The sequence below is a fragment of the Neolamprologus multifasciatus genome, chromosome 10, assembly GCF_963576455.1.
Source record: "Neolamprologus multifasciatus chromosome 10, fNeoMul1.2, whole genome shotgun sequence".
Lineage (NCBI taxonomy): Eukaryota > Metazoa > Chordata > Actinopteri > Cichliformes > Cichlidae > Neolamprologus > Neolamprologus multifasciatus.
Window position 1 is genome coordinate 29,480,012 of NC_140448.1, and position 16,531 is coordinate 29,496,542.

Here is a 16,531-nt window from a genome sequence, read left to right on the forward strand (position 1 = left end):
ATTTGCTGATGTGGATATGATGTGGCTAATGTGTTAATTTGAATTGAGTTTAAATTAACACATTAGCCATGTGTTAATTTAGCTGTAAATTAACATCTACAGCTCATCATTTACTGATGCATTGCTTTCAGGTTACCGTTTAACAGGTATGGTTTCTGTCTTAACCGGTGTTTAATTGTTGCCTTAGTATTTCATCTTCTTTAAATAGCTACCATCCCATTTGCTAGTTTTTCATTATATTTACTGACCAACTGCAAGCTTTTCTACATTAAGTCAAGCTAAAACGTTTGAGAGTTAATCTAGGTTGTTAGCTAGCTATTTCAACTGTTAGCCTAAAATGTCAATGTTAAAAAAAAGAAAAAAGTAACCCAAGTGTAGCTAGCCATCAACTGCTGGCCATACTTTAAAATATAACTATAACAATTTAAGCTATCCATTTTATTTATTGATTTTGCTAAAACATATTTATCCATCTTGTTAGGTAAAAAGAAAAAAAGAACAAACTGCTAGCCATAATTAACTATTAACTAAGATGATTATGATGATGGTAGCCATTTCAACTTTGGACATTATACTAGCTAGGAATGTCCTATGTTAACCATATTTTTTACTATAAATTTCAGTCTTCTTGTTTTATAATTTTAGCTATTTTACCCATTGATGAACTAAATTAGCTACCAATCTGGTTGATTATTGATCCTCTAGCTCAGCGGTCTCCAACCTTTTTTGCGCCACCGACTGGTTTATGCCTGACAATATTTTCACAGACCGGCCTTTAAGGTGTTGCGGATAAATACAAAAAAATAATAAAACTAGTACCGGTACCGAAAAAAATTAAATTTATTCATAACACACGTGAAAAGACCCAGGAAAACCGAGTTAACGATAAAAACGATAACAAAATAACGCAGAAAACCGATAAAAACCCTGAAAACTATACATTTCACACCTGAGCCTCAACTCTCGTGGCCCGGTACCAAACGACTTAAGGACCGGTAACGGTCCGAGGCCCGGGGGTTGGGGACCGCTGCTCTAGCTAACAATTAACATTGCTATTTTACCAAAATTCTAAATTTTTTTAAAAATGTGACAAATTTTTTTCTCGTCTGTTACATATATGAATTCAATCATTTTGACTCTTATTTGGAAACTTTTTCTACATTACTTGTAGCTATTCGGCAACCTGTTTAAAAAAAAGTTAGAGACCCTTAGAGTAAGAAGAAAAAACAAAGACTAAAAAGCTGAAGCATCTGTAATCCTGATCAATAACCCAGATTTGTTGAATATTTTGAGGGGTTCAGAAACGCCAGCTGTATAAAATAACCAACACATCCATAACACAGTTCATCATTCCTTCCTGTATATGTTGTGTTGGTAGAAGCTGGGGGGATTTTCAATTCAATTAACCTCAAATTAGAGTGAATCCAATGTGTCATCCAAATCTCATCTTTCCAAGGTGCTGGATTACTTCCCAGAAGTCTTGGCACAGCACCAAAGAACAAAGCTGCTAATTTATTCCTCCAAAATCTTCGGCTGCTTCTGTGAACTCTATCACACATCCTCTCTTTGAGCCAAAGCTGAAAACATCTGAAGCAGCTTTTTTTTTTTTTCCTTTTGCAACAGTCATAAAAAAAGAAGGATGCTGACGGAAAGTCCGTGATGACATAAGCCAGTCTGAGGGATTTTTTTCCCCTTCTTTTTCAAGAACACTCCCCCTCATCTTCCCCAGTCACACAAAATATACACTGCTTAAATATCCACTGAGCCAACGATAAGAGATGTATTACAGATGTGCACTTTGCTGTCACATCATAAAATGATGAAAGCAATATTTTGATAAGCAAGGAGAGGACGGACAATTTCATGTTTCTGCCTTCAAGCGCTGTCAAACATTTAGAGCACAGACACACAAGCTCCTGCTTCACAGCAAACACTACCGCCTCTATGGGGCTGCCTCAGTTCTCCTGCATATTTCAATTCTTTGGTTTTTCCATGTTTCTTCCATTTCCCTTAAATAGGACACTAGAAGTAAGATGTGGTTTATACATGCATGCCCATGTACATGGAAAATGCTGCCTTAAAAGAAGGATACTAGATCCAAGCCCGGCAGGAGGTAATTACACTTGGAGACTTCGTTTAGTACAGACAATGACCTTATTGCCACTTAATCAGTAACCTCCTAGAAAATAGTTTGTCGTACTGCCTTCTGTGACTCAGTTCCACCCATTGCGCTAATTCATTTTTAAAACACCAAGATAGCCCAGATGTTCACCTTGAAGGCTGAAGAAGGGACTTCACTAATGGTTGATACCACTTTGGCTTTATTACAGCTAATGGTTGGTTTTCTCTTTTATTTGGATTTTATATCGGTGGACCGCATTTAGAGTGTAGTTATTTCAGACCCACTCTAAATAATATCCTTCACAGTCAAACATATTTCTTCATCCAACCAACAAGGAAGCTCAGAATCTGGATTTAAAGAGACTAAAGGCTAAAAGTTCATCCGTGCTTTCCAGTTGTTTTCTAGGTAATAGGTGGTAATGTTTCAAGGACAATTTCCTGTCTCTGTATTCCTTTTTTTTTTTATTAAAGAAAATTTGTTCTTGCATTCCATTTCTTCTGGTCTATGAGTGAAATTGACCAAGCCTGCAAAAAATTCAGTCAGTGCGTCTAAGAGAGAATCCATTAAAAGCGAGGCATTAGCAGAGAGCATGCTCTTCTGATCAGGTCAGTCTGCCCTGATTCAGACCATGTTTTGCTTTTCTATCCACAGAAACAGCAGAAAGGAGCCAAAGGGCAAAACTGGTTAAAAAATAGTTTCCATGTTGGCCCAGAAGGAATCACAAATGCTTCACATATTGATTCGCTGAATTTATCAATTTCTCCAACTAGCTACACGCAAAAATCAAACGTTGTATAATTCAAACCAAGCTCATATTATTAGGGTGTGAAGAGCTTTCTGGGAAGATTGGACCAGTGAGAAAGAAACATACATACATTGATGCGTTTGACTGTTTTCCATGTTTACTCTCTGAAATAGACCAACTCTCTAAATGCTTACACATTGCGCTTAAAGCTGTAGAAGTAGTCTGCAAAAAACAAAAATAAATGTAAACAATAAAAAAAGATGAAACTGGGCAGAAGTGGGAGCATTTGATATGACAGAGGAAGGCAGTGGCAGCAACAGCTACAAAGACAGAGTCACTGCTAACGTGGCAGCACTGATGCTGTGCTCACTCTAAATCTCCTAACCTCATCCTGTCAAGCAGCCCCGTACTGCTGCTGTCGACTGCTATAAAAATATCCCTGTGGGGATTGTTAGTCCTTGAGAGTCATTTCCACGGTCTGAACAGACTGCCAGCTTGGACCTGAGAATTTAAGTTTTGTCACAGATACCATCATCCAGGTTCTGTTGACAATGGAATAGCAAAACATTTTTATTGAAAATATAAGCTTTTGGTTCCCAATGTGATTTTTTTAAGCAATTAAACTCAGTAGTGCAGAAAAAGTCAAGCAGCAGAAACAGTCTGAACATGACGGCTCAACTACATTTAGCTTTTTCATAACCCAACCTTTGTTTCAGGCCCAGCGAAGAAGAATTCAGAAGGGAAACAAATGCTTTTTTTCTTTGGCATAGGCAATATTTTTCATGCTATCAATTCTCAAAACTATGCTTCAGTTCTTTAGTCTTTGTATGATGTGCTTTATTATTTGTTAAGCAACAACAGCCATTAAACTGCTCACTTTGTATTCTTCTACGTACCGTTTAGGAAAAAAGGAAAGAAATGGCAAAGCGTGATGGCACGCTGGATGTCATTTTTCAGTAACACTTACCGTGTGTGCTTAAACACCTTCAGGCCAACAAATGTACATGATGCAAACTAGAACACAAACACTTCTCTTTTGAGTGTCAACGGAGGAGCACTTACTGGAGATTCAGGTTTTAGATACTCATTGGTTTGGTTTGTGATTTTAAGCCGTCCTTAATTGTCTGTTTTGAAGAAGTGTTGTGTGGGATTAAAGATACGTCAGATGCCCCCTGTTGTCACATAATTTGACTGTCTAGTTCTAGTTCTAATCTTGTTTCTCTAGTCTCTTCTTTAATTCCCTCCTAGTAGTTGCTTCCTGTTATAAAAGGATTGAACTCCCCCTCCGCGCCTCCAACCAGGCGAATATGCCGAAAACACCAAACCTAGGAGGTGTCCAGGAGATCAGAAGCAACTTAACTGGATTCTTCCAATGTGGAAGGAGCACCAGCTCAAATCTGAGTCCCTCACAAATGTCCAAGTTCCTCACCCTCGCTGAAACCATATACCTTTTACAGCAGGAGTGTCCAACTCCAGGCCTCAAACACCGGGGTCCTGCAGGTTTTTGATGTGTCCTTGATCCACAGCTGATTTAAATGGCTAAATGACCTCCTCAAGTTCTCCAGAGGCCTGTTAATGAGCTAATCATATGATTCAGTTGTGCTGACCCAGGGTGATATCTAAAACCTGCAAGAAATCAGCCCTTGGGGCCTGGAGTTGGACACCCCTGCTTCAAAGGGAAGCAGTTCTACTGCTCATCTTATTCTGTTAGTCACTTCCGTAAGTTTGCAGTCAGGTTAGTAACATAAAGCAACCAGTAAACAATAGCTCTGCCCTGAAGAAAACAGAGGGAACATTTGCTGTAGCAAGGAGGGATCACGTGACTTGGTGTGCATTAAAGGTAAGTTCTATTTATCATGACAGTCTCAGACTGCAGCAAGTGTTACACCAATATGCATGGGAGTAGGGATGGGTATTCCCACTGTTTCAATTTATTGGAATTGTTTGCCCTTTTTGCAAACGATTCCCTTATCGATTCCAGTCACCCCGAATGACATCACCATGTTGCGGAGCGTCATTTACCTGGCAAGAAACACGGCGGTTCAAACGCTCAAAAGTTTGGTTATACTTTACGAGAACGGATGACGACAGGGCAACTTGCAATACTTGCAAAGTAGATATTTCATTTAAAGGAGGAAACACTACGAACATGCAAAAGCATTTGCTCACAAAACACACGATGACCTTAAATGAATGTCGTGTTTTTAATTCCGCTCCGGACTCGTGAATATCAACCCAGCAGCAGCGGTAACGTTTGCAAGTCTCCTCCCGTTAATGCGGCAGGTAAATAATCAACTAACAGTGCAGATTATGTTAGTGCGATCTGCCTTATTACAAAACCTGCCGTTACTGTGCATTTAGGTGACCATGATGAGACAGAGTCTGGCTCAGATGCTGGCAGTTGTCGCTGCAGTCTACCGTTAGCGTCTCCTTTCAGGCCAGGATAGACGAATGTACCCGAGCAGTGACTCAGTTTGTGGTCAAAGGCTTGAACCCATTTGCCACAGCAGATGCCCCGATTTACGGTAAGTGAATGTGTTTAATTGTAGGCAGGAACATTACTGGATATTCTTGTGTAATCTTATCAATACCCATCCCTACATGGGAGGTAATAAAATACGTCTCAGATTTGGTGAAAAGCTGAACATTCAGCGAGCGTACAGCCACTAATTGTTCCAGGTGCTTACTTTGGAGTTTCTTCCTTCTCCAAATTGCACAGCAGACAAATGTGCTCTGTTCTCCAGAGAAGCCCATTAAAGCACAGTAACAGCTCTCCAAACTATCCCCTGTATTATTGACCATTTTTCATATGATTGCACATTTCTCTCCCCTGTTCCTCCCCTCCTCTTCTGTTTTGTGCTCAACTGTTAACCTATATGGATAATTATTTTGATATGAATATTGTCTCCTTTAAACTGGCAGAGTGCCAGACATTTGCACTAATATACATGCAAATGATCCCTTGCACAGCAGTGCTATTCTCAATTAAAATTTTAATAAGACATAACTGGAGTAACAACCCCTTTGGAAACAAACCCCCCCCCCAAAAAAAAAAAAAAGAAAAAAGAAAAAAGAAAAAAAAGCAACACGCAAAATATTTCACTTTTGTGCGGTGGTGTCCATCCTGTAAGTCACAGCTGGGTACAGAACACTGGACACGTTTTGAATCGAAATCTTTTGTGGCAAGAATCTTTGGAAGACAAAGATCTTTATGTGCCGCTCGCTCGCTCGCTCAATTTTTCACTTTTCTCCAACATATCTGGATGCTTACAGGTGCTAATGAAGTCAGCCTCCCCAGAGAACAGCTCTCATCTCTAAAGCATACGCCAATTAAAAAGGCAAACACTTGATAAAACATGATAACATGCTCCACTACTGCGCACAGCCTAAATACAAAAAGCACCACCTTTTACCCCCTGGCCCTCAAAACAGCTTTATTAGAGAAGCAACATTAGCTCCCCCAAATTAAACATGACATGACAGGTGAGCAATGCAGACAAGAACCCTGAGAACGACTGGGGTCACCTTCTCAGAAGCACATGCTGTACACCATTCATATGGATTTTAAAGTATAGTCTCCATTCCTTGAGGCTGCTGCCTGCAGCTCTTCTTTGCACTGGCTGAAACAATAGCGACCACAGAGAGGTAACGTGCCCATCGTAAGACTGGTGGCATAGCTTCCCGTTCTGTAGGGTTAGCAGCCAGGAGACGTTTGCCGGTGTCCCACTGGACCTTCATGTTTTAAAACATTATTTAGCACTTTTTCATTCACTGTTTATTTATTTAAGTTGTTTTTCTCCAAGTTTAGGAACCGTGAACTACTTGGCTGGGGTTAAGAAAAGATTTGTAGCCTAGGCTGAAATAAACTCCTTACCAGCAATTCTCTGCATTGGAAAAAAAATGATGAGTTGTGAGTGGCAGTCGCATCTTAATAATGCCATAACTGGGTACATTATGCTCTGCCGGCAAAGGACATCTTGTAGACATGCCAGTGGCTTTGACAGCATTACTTTATGGGAATGTGAATGGCCTGGAGTTTCTACTGCTTAAGAATACAGCTGGTCTGCTAGATGATGAGAAAAGCTGTAATAAAGGACAGTTTTGGTCAACAACTAACACTAATTTATTAAAACAAAACAAACATTGTGGATTTAATCTACCATCAAATGTGTGTTCTTAGATGGGATTTACGTGATTTATAATTAAAATTCAAGTGAAAAACAAAGACAAAGATCGCAGAGGTTTATGAAGCTCTATTTTGCACATTATCAATGAATACAAAATTTCTCTTTTATAACTGTTCAAAGTCACTTGAGGATTTAGACGCAGGCCACCTACAGACTCATTTTTGGAGTCTGTGAACAGCTTTAACAATAAGACACTGCCGAGTCCTCTGAGTCAGGACAGAGGTGGCCTTCTGCACTCCTAGTAAAGCTGCTCCATATCATGAACTTTTACATAATGTAAAAATGTCATTGTAATTGCAATAATATTGCTATAGCAACACCATGCCTTTGCTGGTGCGCACAACAATAAGACCAGGCCGGACATATCAGAGCAACAGACCGATAGCGATTTAGTGCCAGGAGAGCGAGTTACTTTAACAACCTCCAACAAAACAGTACTTTGCAAGAAAATGATCCTCTAAAAGTGGAAACAAACTTTTTGACTACTTGAGGAACTTTTGCAACCCAAATCTACAATGACTCCACCAGTCGTTGGAGCACTCACATGCGCTCCATATGACATGAGAGGTGGATGGAAATGACTGACGTAAAGGAGGGCGTTAAAGCCAATGGTTAAAAAGCTCAAACCAAGATGCAACATCCCAGCTTCTCACCCCAACCGGTCGCAGCAGATGGCCCCGCCCCTCCCTGAGCCTGGTTCTGCCGGAGGTTTCTTCCTGTTAAAAGGGAGTTTTTCCTTCCCACTGTCGCCAAAGTGCTGCTCATAGGGGGTCATATGATTGTTGGGTTTTTTTTCTCTGTATCTATGAAGCGCCTTGAGGCGACTTTTGTTGTGATGTGGCGCTATATAAATAAAATTGAATTGAATTGAATAAAAAATGTTTCTGTTTTATTACGAGACAGTTATGGATAAACTTGTGTTAAGCAGTTATTTTACAGTTTGTGCTTACATTTGATTTCTGCTGCTTCACCATTCATCAGAATCAGAATACTTTATTAATCCCGAAGGAAATTAGGGTTACAGCAGGCAGCACGCTAAGGGCGCATGCGCATTATTACATTATAATGCTGCTGGTGCATCTTGTTTCAATAGATTCTCATTTCAAATTCGGAAGAATGTCGTCAGTGACAGTAGCTCACTGGAAAAGAATGGAAAATGCCTTTACTTAATGCATCTACTTACGTTGCTGTCTGCATGCTGTGAGCATTAATAAAACACTGTTCAGCTTTTTATATCATTTCAGAAATTTTGTTCGTGTAAATTCTCAAAATTCTGTGATATTAATTTTAGGGCTATTTTGCCCACCCCTACTGGATTCTTTCTCTAGTAACTCTGTAACCACAGCATCACATAATGGAGTGTGTACCTGCTCGCCTACATGGTCAGACATGCAGATGACAGATGGCGAGCAGAAAAATCCATGGAGAAACTAGCCCATTAGCTGAGCTAACCTTGAAAGTACTGGGGAGGTTGGGAAGCTGGAGCAAGCCAACAGTCCCCTGCAGGGAGAGCGAGAGCTGAACATCCTCCCTGCACGGGCTGTGGAAATTCAATTACAGCCTAATGAAGAGTGAGCTGACCTCCCCGCACCGCCACCCCTCCTCCTTCATCCCTCTCTCCTCTCACCAAGCTGAAGCTCATCATTTACTGTAGCTGGGCAGGTTGGCAGGTCTAACTGGTTTCACTGAGACCGCAGGCATCTTTGTCCACAGAATATCCATGTCTCCTGACATTACACTGTTTGTGTACAATGGATTCCTGCCCTATTGTGTTATTTCTGTCCTTCTAAATCCTTCTCTTTTTGCCATCTGTCTTCTTTGTCCTTTACTAAGTTGAGGGCTAACAGGCTACTTAATTTTGTCACAATCACTGTCACAGAAGCTCTCAACGCTAGCCCGCTAATACTGATACAGAACGAATAACCTCCTGTCCAATCAATCTTTTTTTTTCCCCTCACATCCTGGTCTTTGTTTTGATTTTTGTTTCTATTCTTCCCCTATTTGTTCAAAGGTAACAAGGAAGTATTTACAGAAATAACAGGCTACTTTTAAAGTTCTTCAGGTATCACAAATGAAATAAATGATGAATACTGGCTATTGTATTGCATTCACTAATGTCAGTGTGCCAATTAGGGCTGCCACAAACGATTATTTTGATAGTCACTAGTCACCGATTATTTTTGCGATTAGTCGACTAATCAGATCATCATCCATTGGACGTAAAACGTACAGATTATTGCACCAGCAGCATCTGCTCTTATATAACTATCATTAGCTTACAGCTTTAAGTGTTTAAGGTATGTGCTAACTAAAAATAAAGACAAGATGATAGTTTATTAAATTTTAATGAAATCTGCAGATTGTTTCGGTGAAGTTTAATAAACTCCTTGCTATCTAAAATATAACGGGACACCGGAGTAAATTGAGCATCTCACACTTCTGATAATCAGCTGTCTGCTTGAGGTTTATTCAGCTGTGTAAAAACTATAACTTTAATCTCAGCCAAACAGATTTACTCAGGAACAAATAAAATACTGAAAAAAGCCAAACAATAACATTTTTAAGTTATCTAAGTGACTTATATATCATGTTTAACCTGAGTAGCGAAAGACAGCGGTGGGTTTGAAAATGATTTGCCGGGAGTCCGGTGTTCTCACAGCTCTAGTTAGCCTAGCCCCCGGCTAGCTATCGAGCTAGTGGCTAACAGACGTCTCCGAAAACGTCGCAGCGCTTTTGAAAATATGTGCAGATATTTGAGGCTTACACAGCTACATTCTCGCCTAAAAATATGTTAAACGTTTATTTTGTGACCCAGAAAGAATAATAAGAGTAATATTAAAACTAACTAGCTGCCGCCATTGTTGGAAACTGAGCTGGGCTGCGCTATGAATTCTGGGACACAGCTTCTTCTTCTTCTTCGGGGTTTAACGGCAGCTGGCATCCTTGTACATGCAGCGCTGCCATCTTCTGTTTCAGTCCGTTATTACACTCTTAAATCCTACTACTTATTCCTGCGTCTTTTGGGATCTTACAAAGTTTCAAACGACGCATCGACTATTAAATTAGTCGTCAACGATTTTGATAGTCGACGTAATCGTGACTAGTCGACTAATCGTGGCAGCCCTAGTGCCAATAATAGTCAACAGGGTCGTGTCGATACCTATATTTGTACATCAATTGGCTCATTATTTTGGTCAGTAATTGGAGCAATCATTTCCTAGTTTCTTCAAGCCAATTATCTTTACCACAAAATATCAGAATTAGAAACTGTGCCATTCTCATTTACTCACATGTATATTTGTAAAACTACCAATGACTAAATATAAAGCAAATCCTGTGCTCTGCTATTCTTTGTTAAAATGTCAAAAAACAGGAATGAAAAACACATCTGAAAAGCCTGTTTCAACAAACGCAGAGTTTAAGGAGTTACTAAAGCATACAGTAGGAAACGACAACAGGCAGCTTTTCAGCAAGCACTGAAGAAGCCAAAGAAAACGTCCAGAGATGACTCCCAGCCTGTGAAAATAACAAGCTCTTCCCCAATACACTGACCAGCTGTTGTCAGTTGGAGATAATATGAGTTTTTGTGCTCTCATCAATGTAGTAGAACCCAGGCATGAGATGCACCACATCGTAGTAACTGTAAAAAGAAAGCTCCAAGACTCGTCAACCTTTATTAATGACATATAGAGTAGCTGTGTCAGCCCAATGTTGCTCTCAACTGTGCAGTGATTTGGTGGCAATTATGCTCTGCAGAGAGAGCAGTTCAACATGCAAAGCAGCTCTGGAGTTTTTGAAGCTAGGTTAAGGAGAGAGGTGAGCAGCAGTGTGGCTTCATGCTGAGAAAGAGCACTACAGATGTGATGTTTGCTTTGAGAGTGCTGATGGAGAAGCACAGAGCAGGTCAGAAGGCGCTACTACTGAGTCTCTGTGGATCTAGAGAAGTGTGTGACGGTGATACAGGACATGTATGAGGACAGTGAGGCAGTGGTGAGGTATGCGGAAGGAGTGACAGATTGAATCGAGCTGGGGGGTGGGACTCCATCAGAGATGGGCTCCGAGCCCCTTTTTGTTTGCAGTGTGATGGATAGGTTGACAGACGAGGTCAGGGAGGAGTCTCGGTGGACTGTGATGTTTGCAGATGACATTTTGATCTGTAGTGAGAGCTGGGAACAGATGCTGGGACCCTGCAGAGGTGGAGGTATGCACTGGAGAGAAGAGGAATAAAACTTAAAGTAACACAGAACAGATCTAACGGTACAATAAGGAGTAGAGGTAGTAAATGTAGACGAGTGGGAGGAGTGGGAGATGAGTGACAGCTCAGGTTATGGAGTTATGAGAAAAAGTAAGAGAGGCAAAGCTAACATGGTCTGGACATGTGCAGACAGTGGATAGACTGGAAAGGACACTTGAAACAGCAGGTAAGAGAAAAAGAAACCACCGAAGACTCTTGAGTGTCGGTTCGGGGCCATACAGAGGGCTGGTGTAACAAAGGTGGATGTTAGGAATAGGGTGAGGGAGCCACATGATGTGGAGACTCCTCGCAGTAAGAAGAAGATGGTAGCCAAACAGTAAGAGATGTGTTTAATGATATGCTTTAGATGTGTGTTTCATCCAGTTCACAAAACAATAGCAAGAACACCAAAACCAATACTGAAGGTGGACTTTCTAGCCTGCTCAATAAAGAGGAAAACAGATTATAGTTGGGCATTTTGGAAATTTCTCTTTCTCTAACCCTCCTAAGACAATATTTACATGCAGCACAACCAACCTATTGAAAGATCCCTGCAACACTTGACCCAGTAGAACAGCACATACTTCATGCTATAGTCTCTTATAAGCATAAGTAGGTTCTCATTGGTAGAACTGACATCGTATAATCAAGTACTCATTCAGTGCTTAGAATAACCAAGTACCCCAAAGTAACTAAGTGGTTTATCTACACTACACATTTCTGGCTCTTTGTTGTCTGGGGAGTGTTCAAAGGTTCCCATCAGCAGCACAAACTGTCAGGGTTCAATAAAAATCTAATCAAATATACAGGAATGAAATAATTTCACTGCATTTTTTAATCTATGTTCCTGTGATGAATCCTGTCAGATAATTTGCTCGACTTCCAGCGACTTAAAAAAGCTGCAGTGATTCTCCCAGTAATGTTCTATAAAACTAAGAGTATACCATCTATCTAAAAAGACGGCAGGTATTAAATCAGGAAATAAAAAGACACAAAATTGGTTGATTCAAACTATCCACTCAAATGGAAATGCCATTATGAAATTCTAGGACTTATTGACACCAATGACTCAAAGCATTTACTAAGGCAGAGGAACAGTTCATGCATTTAAATGATTGACAGTAACCAGAGTTCCACCGAAAAGGTTTCGTTTTCTTACCTTTAAGGGTGCGAGGAAAAGGGAATGTGTATGATGACTATAATAACTGTAACCCCCAAAAGAGGGGGACTATTTTCCCCAAATTTAAAGTTCTCAATTGATATTGCAGTGATCAAAGTGGCCAATGTTTGCCAGGCACTAGCATTTAATTGCTCCCTTTTCAGGTCCTGATGTTCTCAGATGTCCTTGCAAATATAACGTCAACACTAATACCACACTAAAAAGTGGAGAAAAATAATAATAATTATGCACACTGAAAAAAGGCCTCTTCTATACATATTTCTCTTAAACCTCTGTTCTAATTATCCATTGTATTCATTCAAATGTGAAGGTGCCTTTTAAAGTCCAATCTATCATAGGTCAACCATCAGGTGTGCCAGAGACGACCTAATGTCCAAGGTATTCACTAATATGGTCTGATGAAAGTCATAAATTGCTTCATTCTTTTACAAAGCACCAAGCTCACATCTCTGACATTGTCATTCCCATTAACTCTCACCCATCTTATCCTCTTTGAATGTTGTTTCACGCCTCTTGATTGTCTCACTCGGTGAGTAAATGTATTTCCCATGCCCATTTATCACCTGCCTCTACACAGCACTTTCATTTTCCTGCCAAAAGACGATAACTATCATTTAGGACGTGTCATGCCATCTCAAATTGCTGGCAACAAATTGCCTACCGAGGATATAGAACTAATTACATGTTTGGAAACAATTAGAGCCGTTCGCTAAACATTTGAGAATACAATCAGTGTCAAGTTTAATACTTTCGTTCTACCATTCCTCCCTTCATTAAAATTCAGTGTTATCAAATGTTATGTTTGTTTTTCAGACAGTTGTCTAATTGATCCCATCAGGCAGCGAAGGGAGTAATCCAACTATCAATCTCAAGTCAGTGACAGGCTTCCAGTGAATACTGCAGTGTGGCTCGGTGGTCCTGCTGAGCGGCACAGTCACTGTCACAGAACACAGTTAACAGTGATGGATGCATCTGGACTCACATGGTGCCTGGTTTAATGAAACTGTGCTACGACGATGTCTGAGCACAATAATATGCCAGAGATAAGACGCCAAAGAGAAAGAATGGAGCTGCAAAATCAAAATCCTTTGAGTTTTTCTTTTTTATCTTTAACACCACAGCAAAAAAAAAATCTTTTATTATTTTCTAAATTTAGTTTTTCATTAAGAGGAAAAAAACATTAAAGTGATAACTGACAACTTTTAGAGCTGACAAATCAGACGACTCATTCGAACGAGAGATAAGGCTGCTGAAGTGCCAACCACCGTTTCATGGTTCAATCATTGTAGAGTAAAACAGGACAGGGAAAGAGAAAGAAAGAAAAAAGTCGGTGGCTGCTTGGTTGTTTTATTACATTTGCAGTTGTGATCACCAACTGGTCGACGGTTAAGGGTGCAACACCCTCAACATGTCGTCCAATGTATAAACACAAGCAGACTCCCAACATCTTGTAGTCAATCTGAGAGAATCTTTGCAGATCTCTTTGCACTAGGGCAGCGGCCCCCAACCCCCGGGCAGTCGTTTGGTACCGGGCTGCCAGAGTTGAGGCTCCGGGGTGAAATTTATGGTTTTCAGGGTTTTTAGCGTTAACTCGGTTTCCCTGGGTCTTTTCCCGTGTTGTAGTTGTGTGTCTTATTTTGAAAGAAATATTTACGTGTTACCATAGCAATCAGAGAACATTAAGGGGCAGAGGGGAGGATGTTACTCTCAGGGTTGTTGCCGCATTTCAGGAGGACGCTAATAATAAAGTTACACAATTACACATGAATTTGCGTTTATTATTATATTTACAAAACACCGTTTTTGTCTTGGTCGTATCATTTTATTTTGTAGTATTTATCCGTGAAACCTTAAAGGCCGGTCCATGAAAATATTGTCTGACATTAAACTGGTCCGTGGCACAAAAAACGTTGGGGACGGTTGTACTAGAGGACCCAAGTCGGTTAGCTAGTAGCTAACGGTTGTGTTCAGGTCATGTTCTTATGTCAGAGCAAGGCTGACAACTGCCTACGTCATTTGGCGGTTAAACTGCTTGACTTCCATGTACATTTTTGCCAATTTATCAGTTAAAGACAAAGACCTGATCTTAGATTCAAAGCAATAATTTCAAAGTCAATGACATCGGTGCAGAGAGTTTGGTGGCGCTACAGTCTTCAGCCACTGTTTTCTCTAGTGTAGCAACTGTGATTGTTAAAAGTGCAAAGTTGAAATACTGACATGTTTGGAGGTGTTATTGGTTATTGGTTCTAATGGATAAAGTACTTTGAAAAATCTCAGTGCAGCTTTTTCTCAGGATCCTTCAACAATGACCTCTATACTTTTCTTTCCTAATAAAGAATTAGGAAAAAAACCCAAACATGTCTTTGTCTGCCATTGAACGCTCCATTATGCTCACCAACTAGTTACAAACTTTGTCTGCCATCATTCTCACTTTGTTCAAAGCTTAGTAGAAGCAATGGGCGTGAAACAAAGTAAAATGAAGGACAAGCAAACAGCTGGAAAACCAACTCTTTCAGGGAACCTGCAGGATCAGGTGGGTTAATCACTTTATGCAATGCCAATCAAATTACCTGCAGTAATATCTTCTATTACAGGAAAAGAAATGTTGATTAGTGCAAATTTAAGGATAAGGGGAGCCTATGTCATGGTGTTTTTAATCATTTACTATACGTACACAGTAGATAAGGTAATCCTATTTTCTTTATCTGATAATGATTTAGGTTATTACCAAATAAAAGTGCTTTATGTTTTCTTTTAATGATAAAGTGTGCGTGGTACTCTGAGTAATCAACCTCAGGCATGCCATGACAGATCTTATGATGAGATTCCCTCTCATCTAGAGAAGGAAAAAGAAAGGGGGCTGATTTTGGACCAGAAGCAGAATTCTTTCTTTCAGTCGTAGGCTTTAATCAAAACCCAGCAGGTGCTGAGGGTACATCATATCATTTTCTACTGAGACCATTGTAGGAGGGGAAATTGGTCCCTCTTGCTTTTCTATGATGAATTTCTTACTTTATGACTGTTGAATGTCAGTGGCAATAAAAAAAAAAAGGTAAGAAAAAAAAGAACACTTGTTCTTTGATTGAAATACAATGAAAACTGATATTTACTGCCAATCATTTTCTAATGATTAAAGTTTTTCCATGTTGGCAGCAAAAGAGATTAGAAGAAGTGAGGTTAGTAACGTCGCTGCCAACAATCCCAGCAGCCAATCAGGCTCAAGGCTCAGATTCAAGAGTCAGATTTAGGAGCTTTGTTGATCTGATGCCTGGAAGAGAAGGAGATCACTCCCACAGATCACACATATCACAGTCCGAAAAAAGAGGAGAAGAAGAAACAAGCAGAAAACATTACGATGACAACTCAGGATCATTTTAAGACTCACACCAATGCATCACTGTGGCCAGTTTTATATTCGTTTAGCTTCTCACAGGCGTGCACAGCACTGAGTGTACACATCTGATGACTAACAGTGGTGGTAATTTAGAAAAGATCCACCAATCCACTCTGTCAGATCAATGTATATTGACTGAGACCTTAACCAGCAAGCTGTGTGTTGATTAGATGCCTGATCTGCACTAAACTCAGCTTTGCTCTTCACCTAATGTAATTTGCTGTACTGAGCTAATGTTGATACATAAAGCTATTCATGCTCACATGTATCTTACTGCAAAAAAAGCCGTGGCAGTGTGTAAATTAACACGATGCAGTGATTTATAGGTTTCATTTACCCATATGTCATTTACATAAGAAAACCTGGTTTAAACTGGAAAAAAATGACCACTTTGGTATTTGATGGCTGTCAATTTGAAGCCGTTGCATAAAAAATGAATTAAAAATAAAATTATTATTTTATATATCATGACTTTTCATGAAATGTGTTCATGAAAAGAAGATGGAAGAGAGAAGAAGAACAATGGAAGAGAAGAAGAAGGCAAAGATGGACGAGGAAGACAGGAGGATGGAGGAAGGAATGGAAGGAGGGAAGGAAAGAACATTTAATCCTAAATTTGAAAAATTATTGTGAAACAACAGCTGAAGGCATCAGTAAAAAATAAATAAA

The 16,531-nt window shown here is 39.9% G+C and overlaps 1 protein-coding gene across 2 annotated transcripts in view; it reads right to left on the reverse strand.

Annotated features, from left to right (window-relative positions):
• Nucleotides 1-16,531, reverse strand: part of galnt10 (UDP-N-acetyl-alpha-D-galactosamine:polypeptide N-acetylgalactosaminyltransferase 10 (GalNAc-T10)) — a 137,878-nt gene that overhangs the window by 54,645 nt on the left and 66,702 nt on the right. The gene's annotated exons all lie outside the window — the stretch shown is intronic.